Below are 13,263 nucleotides of genomic sequence, written 5' to 3'. Positions count from 1 at the left end.
TGAGGACACCTTTGGGTTTGGTAAGGATGTGTACCTTGCCACAGGGAGCAACCAACTCGGTTGCACATATGATGAATGGGATGAATAAGGTCTTACGTGACTTTATTCCTCAAATCACAATGCCTTTCATTGATGATTTGCCTATCAAAGGATGTGAAGAAAGTGACAAAGATGAAGCTTTGGATCTCAAGGGATGTCGCAGGTTTGTGGTAAATCACATAAATGATTGTGATAAAATTTTGTCTAGGTTGGAAGAAGTGAATCTTACATTGGTAGGGAAAAAGTCTATGTTTGGTGTCAAAGAAGTGCTCATTGTGGGGCACATGTGCGGGCCATATGGTAGGAAACTTTGTCCATCAAAGGTAGATGCCATCCAAAGAATGAAAGAAACATGCACTAGCATCACTGAGGTTAGAAGGTTTCTGGGAGCATGTGTCTTCTATGTTATTTGGATTCCACATTATGCACATGTAGCTGATCCTCTTTATCAGCTGCTTAGAAAGAATCAAAAGTTTAAATGGACAGAAGCACATGTAACATCCATGAAAAAGCTAAAGGAGTTACTCCAGTCAGCAACGACTTTGAGAAAGGTAGACTATGAGTGTCAAAGGCCAGTGATTGTGATAGTAGATACCAGTCCTACAGGGATTGGATGGGCAATAGGGCAAGATGACAAAGAAGGACACAGGTATGTGGTAAGATTTGGAGCAAAGGTACTAAGTGCTCGCCAAAGAAACTATCCACAGATAAAGAGAGAGTTATGGGGTATGGTTACAGCCTTGAAAAGTGGGAAAGAGTACCTAATTGGTGCATGTGTGGTTGTAGAAACAGATTGTCTACCACTTCTTGGGATGATTACAAGCTGCTCAACACCAGACATTGCTATGTTGCGGTGGATTGCCTACATTAAGTCCTTAAATCTCGAGTTTAAGCACATTGCAGGTAAAGACAATACAGTGGCAGATATGCTATCAAGGGCAAGGTATGAAGATGAGTCACAAATGATTGGTGAGGGAGATGATGTAGGCACAAAATTCTATTATATCTCTCATGTCAAAGGTAACAATGTCTGCATGACTAATTCACTTGAATTGTTCTTGAAAGATCTTTATGAAGGTGATTGGCTTTCTATTGGAAGGTACTTGAGTACTCTAACAAAATAGGATGATTGGTCTGAACAAGAATTCAAGAGGATACGCAGGAAAGCATATGGGTACTTTTTAAGGGATGGTTACTTGTGGAAGCATCCTAAACAAAAGGGTGCTACACCACAACGGGTTATATGTAAAAAAGAGACTCAAGTAAAGCTCATGTAAGAGTTTCATGAGAGTCTATGGGCTGGACACAGGGGTGTGTGGGCAACCTTCTCCAAGTTGAAAGAAAAATACTGGTGGAAGGGTATGTATAAAGATGTATCTCAGTTTGTAGAGTCATGTGTAACTTGTCAAATGTATTCAAATGTTCGACATCGTGATGGATTGCACCCTATATATCCATTAGCCATGCACTATAAATGGGTTCACTACAAGAGGCTCTTCATATTAGCGACGCTCACACAGCGACGCTCAAAAAAATAATTCCCGGCGTCGCTATGAGCGTCGCAAATTTCTTTGTAAATTTGCGACGCTCATAGCGACGCCGGCTGGGGTAAAAAAATAACCGAGCGCGCCCAAAAACTCAGATCTCAGATCTGAGTTTTTTGGCACCCTCAATCAAGGAGCAGGTAACGCTCTCCCTCACTCTCTCTCTCTCTCTCTTTTTCTTCTCCACACACACACACACACACACACACACACACACACACACACACACACGCGAGGAGAGGAAGGAGAGCCAGGTATGCTCCTTCCCTCTCCTCATTCTCATGTTCCCTTCCCCTCTTTCTCTCTCCCTCTCTCTCTCTCTCACACACACACACACATACACACACACACATAGTGTTTTTGAGAGAGAGAGAGAGAGAGAGAGAGAGAGAGAGAGAGAGAGAGTACAAACAAAAACAAAAACGCACACACACATACATAAACAAAGAATGCACACACACATTGAGAGAGAAAAAGAGAGAGAGAGCATGCATAAACAAAAAACGCACGCATTGAGAGAGGAAAAGAGAGAGAGAACATGCATAAACAAAAAACGCACACATTGAGAGAGGAAAAGAGAGAGAAAACATGCATACGATCCAAAAAAAGGCACACACATTGAGAGAGAAAGAGAGAGAAACTAATTTAACGTCTTAGGAAACTAATTAAAATTAAAAGACCTAAAGATCTAGCCGAGGATCTAAAGGCAATTGTTTTTTCTTGGGAAAAGCAAGAAGCAACCCACAGTGGCTACATCAACTTGTGAAGCTGAGTACAGGGCAGCTTTCACGGCAACAGTTGATTGTGTATGGATACGCAGGTTATTGGCAGATCTTTGTGAGTCTCAACAGGCACCCACTACCATTTTCACTGACAGTTAGAGTGCTATGGCAGTTGCAAGGAATCCAGTATTTCATGCAAGAACAAAGCACATAGAGGTTCACTACCACTATGTCAGGGAAAGGCTACATGCAGGGGAGATCACACTAACTTACTGTCCTACACAGGATAACATTGCAGATCTATTTACGAAGGCGTTATCACGAGAAAAGTTTGAAACTTTCCGAAAAGCTTTGGGCTTACTCTCATACACATGATGATCTGCTACCTTGTACGGATTCACACTATCACTACAGGGGGGATTTGTAGACATGTAGTAGTGTTAGTGTGTATACGCGCTTCACTAGGGGCACTTTTCTCCCACTGGGTTTTTCCCCCTGGACACTTGGTGTGAAAGGACACCTTATCTCTTAGGGTTTTATATAAGCTTTGTAGCTCTGAGTTTGTATACATTATTATTCCAATACAGAGAGAGAGACTACAGAGATCTTGTACACAAGCTCTGTGTCTTCTCCTTCTCCATCTTCTTCCTACTCTGAGTTGTTGTCTTCCTTCTGTTTCCTGTTTCATCATCTTCAACAATTATGATGATTCATTTGATGTCCATGTTTTTATTTTGTTTTGAGGCAGGGACAAGAGGCGCTTAGATAGCGATCCAGTCAAAGGAGACTTTCTTCAAGAGAAAGAAAAAGGAGAACACATTGTCACATGAACCAACCTAGAGCTCCTTCTCCTTTTACACCCATAGCTCGTCAATCTGTGCACATCATAATTGCTACAAAATTCAGATTTCAAGCAACCATTAGGAGAATTTTTGGACCCACTCGCCTTAATGAAATTAATGCCTCAATCAACCCTTTTATTTTGCCTATGATAAATTATGAACTAACACTTGATGTATATATTTTCATTTTGATGTGATCACTCATCGTAGTCAAAACTTTGTGGTACACAAACCTCCTTGTATTGTAAAAATGTCAAGCATTTTTCCTACCTTTCATTCTAAAAATGGTGAGGATGCACAAGAATTTCTGGATAATTTGGAGATGGCACACCTCATCTCTGGGAGAGATCAAGAAGAGGTAAAGCTACGTGCTTTTCCACTCGTTCTCAAAGGGGAGGCTAAGGCATGGTACAAGGCCTTGCAACCTCAAAACAAAACCAATTGGGAGATGCTACGTGCAAGTTTTCTTGCCAAATTTGGGCAAGGAGATACTCCAGAGGGTCTTTGGAATTGTCTACTTCAACATAAACAGGTATTCCTTGAAGACTACCCATCTTATGAGGCCGTTTTCCTTAACCTATGGGATAGATGGGAGGCTACCTTACAAAACCAAGGTGGTGCACCAAACTTTCTAAAGAAAGATAGGTTCATGGATAGCTTGTATCCAATTTTGAAGACCAAGGTAGAGTTAAAATTGCCATCAACATTTGAGGAAGCACGTGAGGTGGCCATGGCCAAATTCAAGAAGTTAAATTTTCAAGCACATAGAACAAGGGACCTAAATGAAGTCATTGAGAGGGATTCTTCACAAAGCATGGGAGCACAAGTTAGGGGCTCTCTTGCCCAAACTTCACAAATAGGGGAAGGATCACAACAAGAGATCTTGCAAAGATTAACTCAACAACTAGAGAGTCTCACCTTGAATCTAGTGCAGGGCCTACCCCAACAACTACAACCACGAGAAGGGAATCGCAATCAACGACGTCAAGCACAAGAGTTGATATGCTGGAATTTCAACGAAGTTGGTCATGGCATGTATAATTGCCCTCACCCTCAAAGGCTTCCAGGGGACATATACCCTCCTAGACCCCCTCCGCTCATGGTGCAGCAAGAGCATGCTCAAGCCCCGCAAATTCTTCGTCGACCACCACCACCTCCAGTGGCAAACATTCCTCTTGTCCCACCAGTGGAGGAAGAGAGGGGAGTAAATGTCATAAAGCTAGAAGAGGAGATAGAGGTGAGCCCTATTCATTTTGATGTTATGCCAGCAGAAAAGCGCACAAGAGCACACAACAAGGATGAAGACACAAGGAATAAAGAGTCAGAACCTGCAAGGAAGGAGAGGAAGAAAAAGTCAAAGAAGGAGGAAGGAGGCAAGAAGCAAAGGTCAAGGCGAAGGGAGATCGGCATCAACGATTTTCCATTAGGAAAGAATATGGAACCCTACAACATCTTAGAAGATTTGCAAACTCAAAGACCCAATATTTCTTTGCCTCAACTCCTACATCTATCACCCAAGGTGAGAAAGCACTGGTCCAAACTTGTAAGCACAAGACTCCCAAGAAAGAAAGAAAAGGTGACAGTAAAGGCATTGACTTCAAAGCCACAACAAGATGTGGAACCTATTGTAGATGCTTATGTAAGGGGTAGGAAGGTATCCAATGTGTATGTTGATGGTGGAGCACAAATGTGTGTGATCACGGTGTCAGGAGTTTTTTTGAGCAATGGATTGTGTATATGTACATACACATGCATGGTGCATCGAATAAAGGATTACCCAATTTCCATAGCCAGGTGGTTACGTGGGGCCCACGTGTGTACAGGTAGGACACGGTGTACATAGTGCAACGATTTTCACTATTATCAGTACTAGTGTGTTTTTTCTACAATAAGGAGGAGTTGGTAGCGCGTAAAACATCTCGAGGAAGCTATCCGCGGGCCGACGACATGAGGTCAGCAGGTGCGTCAGATGGCATCTAGTGGCGTCAGGAGGGCGAACGAGGTCAATATTTGCACGCGGATGAGGACGGACACAATGACGGGAGCAAAGCGAACCCCGAACCTCGACGGCCTCTAAAACACTGGGGACCGAATGGAGCACCTCGAGCCTGTCATGGTAAAGCAAACAGGGGGCACCACCTAGCTTCAGCGGCTAGGACGCAAATAACACACCACCATAACAAAGTTTTCATCCAAGAGAGATGGATGCTTGGGAGTAATGATGAAGAGATAAGGGAATGAGATCAAGTGAGAGAGATAGAGAGAGAGACAGAGAGAGAGAGAGAGAGAGAGAGAGTGTGTGAGGGAGGGGGTATAGCGGCTTAGTACTTAGGCACCACAAAAGGATGGCGAATCTGCACACCCTTCACACATACACAAGCTCACTCCAAACACAAGACTAGGTGGCGATTCCGCACACCTCACATGGGCAAAACATTGCAAGAAAACATACTCACAAAACCTCAAGATTTATTTAGAGAATAAGGCGATGAAATGGGGAGCATAGGGTAGGGGAATGAGAAGGGAGAGAGTGGTAGAGCACATGGAGGATAGGTGGGAGTTGATGGCGAAGACTCGCACGAGGGTTATGGCCATAATCCTTCATTTAGTTGCCATTCATCTTCCATAGCCCAAGGGTGTAGAGATCATGCTCAAGACGAGCATGGTGATTGCGGTGATGGTGATGGTGTGGGTGTGTGTGTGTGCACTATGCACACACAATGTATAGTGTACTCTTTGGTGACGGTGTGTAAGTAAGTCTTGGGGCTGCATAGATGGAGAAGATCTCTCTATGCATGCCACCTTATGTGTGTAAGTAGTCTCTTCTTTTGGGAAGGGAAAGGAGTTGTCAAGTATTTGTGAATTATGGTGTTTTGAGTTTTGAGGTTTTGTGCTTGCTTTTCTTAGAAGTATATGAGCACTAATATGGTGAAGGTCAATCTTTGCATGTGAGTTTTTGCAGTGTTCAAAGGGATTGCTTAAGGAGTGTGTGTTGAATGGTTGAAGGGCATTTTGTGTTGAAGCACATAAGGAAGGTGTGAGTGTGTGTGTGTGTGTGTGTTGTATATGGTTTGTTTTGGTTTCCTTCTTTCTCCATAAAAGAGGGTGGTGCCCCTAAGAAATATGCATGTGTAGGGTCTCACGGAGTGGTTGTCCGGTGGGAGCTTTGAGTTGAGCCCCATCTCAAAAAATCCGCTCTCACCATTACAATCATGCACAATCTGCATAGACAATCTTGGAAGCTCAATGACCTCCAACCACCTTTACCCCACTGATTGCAGCTAATTTTTGTCATTGATTTATTCTGGTGGTAGCTCATCTTGTGGGGCAAGTGTAGCGGAGCAAGAAGATTGACATATGTTGAAATTAGTAGGCATATCAGCCAGTAACACCTCACACACACACACACACATGTTTGACACATCAAAGCAATCATCATTTTTACCAAGCAAACCTCCAATCCACATTCACTGATACAATCACAAGGAAAAGGAAATCCTCCTAACGCTCCCAAATCATGCAAAAGCTTCAAATTTTAATCACCCTTTCTTGGACGCCGTTTACTCGCCTTTGACAATCATTAGACATTCACATTTTTTGGTTTTTTTTTTCCATCCCTTAACTGATCACACACCCCATGTATGTGGACATTCCCACCGTCTTTCAAATTGGCTAACCTCTTTCTCTTTTTTTTAGAAAGGCTTTCGGCTTCTTTAAATTTAAAAGGCTTCTCAGGGCCTATTCCCACCAGGACATAGAAGGTGGCCCGTTGAGCCAGCACCTCGTCAAGGGAAGGTTCACATTGAACTTCAGGACAATCAAACCTTGACCAAAGCTTTAAGGCAAGGCATCAGGGAGGGAAATTTTGACTTCAAAGCTTCGTCTTGAACTTCAAAGGAGAGCTTCTTCAGGCATTCAAAGGCAACCCCGTCAAACTTTAAGGCTATCCAAAATCAAATTCAAGGCTTCAACAAGTGGAGTTTTGAAGGCCTTACAAAGCTATCAAAGCTTCAAAAGTAACCTTTCTCTTGCATAATCTCCCTAAATATTTTGTAATTAAAATCTTAAATCTTTGCAACCAAGCCTTGATTCTTTATTGTGATGAGGTGTTGCACCTTGGTGAAGAGGAGCTTCACATAAAGAGAAAACTTTCTCTCTCATTCTCCCTACATGCCTTGTAATTCAAAGTTTAAATTTTTAGAAATGAGCACAACAAAAAAATGCAATGTGTGTTTACACATTCATCATTGAAGATATTACCTTGTGCTTATGTAAGGAGTCAAGACATTGGCATGGGGATAACACCCAATCGCAAAGACCACTCCAAGGCACTATGATAGAGAAGAAAAGGTCATCTTCAAGGAGAGAAGCATTAGTACCATCAACCTACACTGCATTTAGGTTTCTAATCATTGCATTTAGTCTTACATTGAATAAAAGTGACAAGAGATTCTAAGAGCAGGGACAATTAAAGGATTACTAGAGTTTCAAAGCATGTAGCAGCAGTGATAACATCCAAACAACAACACCATATAAGAGATGGATATGAAGTCAGTGGGCCGTGATGACTTGGGAGTGACAATGGTGACTTGAAGACAATGAGCCCTATCTTGTAGTCATCTTGGTGGATAGCTGGGGTTGTGGTGGACAGCTCGTTCTAGGAGTCTCACGTTTCACGGGAGGGGTCTCTTGCCTTTGTGGAATAATAGCTCAAAGAATTACTACAACCTTTGTGGTCAAGTTTTTGTGCTAGCTAAGTTCTTTGTAGTTGTAGTTGTATAGTCAGTCTCTCTCTCTCTCTCTCTCTCTCTCTCTCTCTCTCTCTCTCTCTCTCTCTCTCTCTCTCTCTCTCTCTCTTGTAGTTGTTATTGATGTTTGTTGGGTACCACCACCACTGCCAGAAGAAGACTGCTTGGACTTGTGAGAGGGCGTTGATGCGCGCGGGGTGGCAAGCTTTTTTGGGGCGTTCTCCATGCTGTGCAATGGGATCAGTCTCCGATAATGACTCCTTATCCCCTCGCCATTGTATCTCTCTCTATCACTTGGTTTTCAATATGCCACGCTTCCATGCACCTCTCTTTACATTTCCTCTCTCTCTCTTTCTCTCTCTCTCTCTCTCTCTCTCTCTCTCTCTCTCTCTCTCTCTCTCTCTATCTATCTCTTTTTTTTTTGGGAACCTTTGTATTTATATTACAATATCATGATACAATATGCTATGGTTTCTATCTATCTATCTATCTATCTCTCTCTCTCTCTCTCTCTCTCTCTCTCTCTCTCTCTCTCTCTCTCTCTCTCACACACACACACACACACACACACACACACACACACACACACACACACACACACACACACACACACACACACACACACACACACCGACACCAAAAATGGAAAGATACGAGAGCAATTAGAAGTGTAAGGTATTGTGCTACAACGCTCTCTCTCTCTCTCTCTCTCTCTCTCTCTCTCTCTCTCTCAAGCAGTGCCGAAAAATCCCATGTCAAAAAATCTTATAAAGTTTATGAGGTGGGTCGTCAAGCTATGGAGGTAGAGGACACACAGACATAGTTGAGGAGGAGGAGGCATGGGCATCAAGGAGATGGGAGGACCAGGTAATCATTGAGTACATAGTCTTCCACCATTGGGTGTCATTTGCAATGGACTTTCTCCCAACCGATAGTTGTTCAGAAGCTGTTGTTGAAGGGGCGGGCGAGGAGAAGCAGCAGGTTTGAGGAGCTTGCCTGGTTAGGACCTTAACCATTCCGCGTCGGCACGAGAGCATTTAGTATAGAGTCCCAATATAGCCTGTCTGGTTAGGACGAGCAAACGAGTTCAATCGAGACACACACCTTAACCATTCCACGTCGACGTGGAAGCATTTAGGATAGAGTCCGAATATAGTCCACCAAAGGTTTCTCTCAATCCATTTAATTCAACTTAATCTCAATCCGAGAAACCCTTGACTGTTGAGCATTCCGCATCTACGCCGAGGCTATTAGGATAGGGTCCCAAGCTCGATGTGATTATCATCATACATGTGTTAATATTTTCAATCCTATCTACTAGGACATAGACCTTCAACATACCCCATCAACGTGGAACAAGTTAAGGCATGATCCCAATTAACATGAGCTAATGCTTTCACAGTAAATTGAATGAACAAAATGACATGAATATCTTTATTTACTCCTTTATCTACTAGATCATAACACTTTTTTCACACTTTGACTCGCTGACCTCTCTGCTATTTTGAAAACGAGAAGATGCAAGTTTCTCAAGCAAGCCCCCCTTACCTTGCTTAACAGCGCGCTCCAATCCTTTGCTACCCTAAAATGGGACTTTATCCTAAACTGTCTCGTGCTAACATGGGAGCCATCAGAGTAGTGTCCAAGTGGTTTTTGTTACATTTGTAAATAGCAAGAGCGACGTCCACCTGATGGATGGACCTTGCTTTGAAGACATCTTTGGATTGTGCATAGTTGAACAATGAGAAGCAACGACGGCTAGGGTTGAAAAACATTAAAAACGTAGCTCTTTCCAAATAAGATTGATGTAGCTTGAGACATCAAAGGGGTTTTAATGATAAAAAGCTTGAGCGAACACAGATAAGGAGGAAAATGGAGCAATAAGGGGAAGTTCATTAACGTTATGGAGGAAAATGAAACATCGAGAATAAGTTGACAGAGGTGTAGTAGATTGAGGTTCCAAAATTCTGATGAAACTCTTGAAGAAGACTACCATAGATCAAAGTTTTTTACGACCTCTACACCAGTTTACAATGTACCACAAGCAAGCAAAATGCTTCCGCCACTCCTAGTCTTTGATCGGAGAAGAAGGTGCCTCAGACAATTTGGGCAATTAAGCGCACAAAGCCTGGGAAAAAAATGATGTGTTTTGGTGTTCTTCTCGGAGAGAAAGTATGTTGTGGTAGGTCCATAAACAACAATGTAGAAAATTTGATCAATGGTGAATATTCTTGTCCCTTGCTTTTGGGGGGAAAAAAATATCATGATGTGGGTGCCAAACCAAGAGGAATTGTAGAGGGGTTCATATGGATTTGGAATGAGAGTAACACTCATGCATGGAATATTGATGAGATGACTATTGGACCTATTCAGCCATTCGTGGGGATGTGGGTCATGGACGAAGGAAACTATGTGATTTCATGGGAGGTTGAGATGCTGCAAAAAAATGGATCTATGCTACAAGGCAGCAATGCAGCAACACAACACAACGTCTACCCTAGTGGGAAATGCGAAACACAGCCTAGTTCTTTCGTGCTAGATTCATAGATGGAAATCATCTCATATGGAGGTCAAAATTAACCAAAGAATTCAATGAGAGGATAGCATTGGGCCAAAGCATGCAAGAACTACTAGTGAGAGAGCTTATATCAGTACCTCATGTGTTGCATGTTTTTCATGGTAACTTTCTTGGCTTGGTTCAACAGGGGGTTACTTATGCTATGAACATTGCAAACTTCTCTCGATGTACTTATGAGGATTTCCAAAAAAGAGACAGCAAGTGCCTCACGTACATGCATTGTAAACACATCTAATTTGTGTATTTTTGAGTCCTTAGGTTGGATTCTATAGCTCACGAGTTTGTGCTACAGGCAGCACTGACAAAAGTAGAGTTATTCCAGGATTGTCTGGGATGCTAGAGTTTCAACATAACATTGACTTTTTGAGCTAAGGTTTATGGTCCTCTATGGATTGGTCAATTTTTTGGATTTCCTGCAATTGCCATTGCAAGATACGTGTCTATTATACTTGCATTGTTTTGATAGCTTATGTTACTTAGTCAATTAGGAATTTATATTTTTGCAATGATCACCTATTGATTGGCCATTTTTTTGGATGACTTGCACTTGACATTATGGTAGGGATTAATACAAAAAAGGTTTTTATGCTACAATTCTCTTTATTTTTGTTCGAAAAAATGCCACGCTCGGTTTTTCCCGCTCGATGTACGGCTTTCCTCTCCGTATTCCAAGGGGAGGGTTGTTGGGTTTGTGGCCTTTGGCCTAAACGCCAACAACTGGTGTGATAACTATCACTTGCTTGTGAAAATCCTATTTGAAGATAATGTTTTGTGTGGAAAGATATTTGTAACCCCCTTATGAAAGTCAAGCGCTCTTAGCTAGATAGCCTTTGGGCCTTATAAATAAAGTCTTTTCATGTACATAAGATATTCTATGCTATGCAAAAGTGAATATATTACTGAGTGTTTCAAGTGTTTATTTCTCTCTCTCTCTCTCTCTCTCTCTCTCTCTCTCTCTCTCTCTCTCTCTCTCTCTCTACTATGTGTAGCTATGGATTCTCTCACTTTCAAGACACCTTGAGCTCAACTCCTTCCACCTGATCCCAACAAATGACAAGTAGTCTTTTGTTTGTTATGCCATAATTCTATGCTAAACGAGTATTACTATTATAATTTGTGATAGTGGGAGGGCAATGGATTCCTTGAGGAGATGTAGGTAGAACACTGGTTAGTATGTATGCCAAGGGCATCAAGTTCTTGAACTCCTTCCCATTTGGGAGGCTATATCTTGCATTGACCTTTTGGAAGGCTTATCCAACTTGTGCAAGCAAAAACCAAGCTCTAGGTTCTTTTATTTGGATGCAAAAAGAGGGATTCTTACATGTTAAAGGTATGGGAAAATTTAATTAGTTTCTTGTGGCTAAAGTATTGGAATATTCCAGCAAAAACTGAAAACAACTATGCAAAGAAGGTGCCGAGGAGAATATTTATCTTTGTAATGGAAACTGGTTGTAATATTTTTTCCCAAGACCCTTAACCTATGGTCATCTTGTAATAATGGAGAATTTGAGATTATGGGCACCAAGTAGTAATTCTTGCTATTATTAAACCAAGTTTAACATTGGTCCTTTGTACGTGAAACCCAAAGATAGGGTATAAAAGGAAACATCATAAAATTTTGAGGGGATTCTCATTGTGAATGAAATAAGAGGGTAATATTTTCTTATGTACATTGTGTGATTCTATCTTTATATCATCATCTTATCTCTTTGCAATGCATGGTTGTCCCATTGGAATTTCGATGACACCACTGTGCTACTCTTCTCGAGATCAATACATGGATATCTACATTGCAAGCACTTTGCAAGATGAGAGCGTCAACTTTCTCAACTTTCTAAGTGACTTATCTCACCACCCAAGTGTTGTATTGAGATTCTGTTGATTATACAAGGTTCCCAATGTTGAGCTATATATAGAGATAGTATATGTAGCTTCAATATTCTCGAGCACGCCCATGCAATCACCGCTCTGATACCATGTTGAACCGGAGGGAGAGAGCACAGGTAGATGAGAAGAGAGAGAGACAACACCATTGTATGAAATCCCCAAAGTGTGTGTAGTGATTACACGAGATGCGTTTATATAGAGGGGACCAGGGTGCTATATATAGAGATAGTATATATTGCTCAACACCCCCACTAAAATGAAGGTCCCTAACTGTGGCTGAAAAAATCCTTGGGGGCTCAAGGGAAAAACCACAGCTCTATATATACCCACCGTTATATTAAAATATTTTAAATATACATTTACAATGTTCAAAGGAGCTACATCACTCCTGTTTTACAATGTGCCCCTTCAAGGGTCTTTAACAACCCTATATACAATTGAATTGATGCAAATTCTTCAATATTTTTGAAAAACCTTCAATATCTTTGTGCAGCTTGAATATCTTTGAGCCTTTATACACACTGCTTGATGTGAATTTCATCCTCTAAACAATATCAACTCAAGAAACATATCGAAACGTGAAGGTTAGAAATAACCACAACACATTGTCCTTAGAGACGGTTCGCGAGGCTGTTCTAGAGACGACATAGAGACAACCATAACGACGATGCAATCACATATGCAGACAACATAGAAACAAACATAATATCAATGTAATCACATGTGCACACAGATATACAAATCCGGCATGTATAGCACAATGGGGCCCCTTAGATTATTTGTATGCTTGCAAGCAGAGAAAATGTATTTCATAACATAAGGTTGATGAGACGATAAGACTGACGAGACGATATATTTTCAGTGGCTGACAAGAAGATAGAGCTTGAGTAGCCAGACGAGACG

The sequence above is a fragment of the Adiantum capillus-veneris genome, chromosome 16, assembly GCF_014529385.1.
Source record: "Adiantum capillus-veneris isolate H3 chromosome 16, ASM1452938v2, whole genome shotgun sequence".
Taxonomy (NCBI): Eukaryota; Viridiplantae; Streptophyta; class Polypodiopsida; order Polypodiales; family Pteridaceae; genus Adiantum; species Adiantum capillus-veneris.
This window is presented reverse-complemented; position numbering follows the sequence as displayed.